The sequence below is a fragment of the Etheostoma spectabile genome, chromosome 21, assembly GCF_008692095.1.
Source record: "Etheostoma spectabile isolate EspeVRDwgs_2016 chromosome 21, UIUC_Espe_1.0, whole genome shotgun sequence".
In the NCBI taxonomy this organism is placed as follows: domain Eukaryota; kingdom Metazoa; phylum Chordata; class Actinopteri; order Perciformes; family Percidae; genus Etheostoma; species Etheostoma spectabile.
Window position 1 is genome coordinate 19,798,905 of NC_045753.1, and position 906 is coordinate 19,799,810.

Below are 906 nucleotides of genomic sequence, written 5' to 3' on the forward strand. Positions count from 1 at the left end.
CTACTACAAACTAATATTTTTTGTGACTGTTATTGCCACTCTTCATTCTAACCCCAACCAGTTGTCAGACCGCCTACCAAGAGCCTGGGTCTGTCCCAGGTTTCTTCCTTAAAGGGAGTTTTTCCTCGCCACTGTTGCTCTGGAGGGAACTACTAGAACTGTTGGGTCCTTGTAAATTATGGAGCGTGGTCTAGACCTACTCTTTCTGTAAAGTGTCTCGAGACAACTCTTGTCATGAATTGATACTAAAAATAAAACTGAATCAACAAAATCATGTATATATGTATCTAAATTTGAGATTTAAGGTGAACACATAGATACATGTTCCCTGTTTTACTGATGAATGTGAAAACACCCTTCTAGTGTCTGGACATACATCACTCTGCCCAGTGAAACTGCACATAAAACATTTTTTAAACAATTAAAAGAAAAAAAAAAAAATATATATATATATATATATATAGACTTCCAGGCAGGAAGTGCGTACATGGAACGCCATAACCAGGTAGCTGTCATAGTGTACAGGAACATCTGCCACGAGTATGGGCTGGAAGTCCCAAGGTCAAAATGGAAGACACCTCCTAAGGTAGTCAAGAATGACCGAGCTAAGGTCCTGTGGGACTTCAAGATCCAGACTGACAAACCGGTGGCTAACCAACCAGACATCGTGTTGATCGACACACAGCAGAAGAAGGCAGTAGTGATAGATGTGGCAATCCCAAGCGACATCAACATCAAGAAGGAGGAACACGAGAAGCTTGAGAAATACCAAGGGCTGAAAGAGGAGATAAAAAAGATGTGGAAAGTAAAAGCAACAGTGGTGCCAGTGGTAATTGGAGCACTGGGGGGCTGTGACCCCCAAACTGGGAGAGTGGCTCCAGCAGATTCCAGGTAAAACATCCGAGG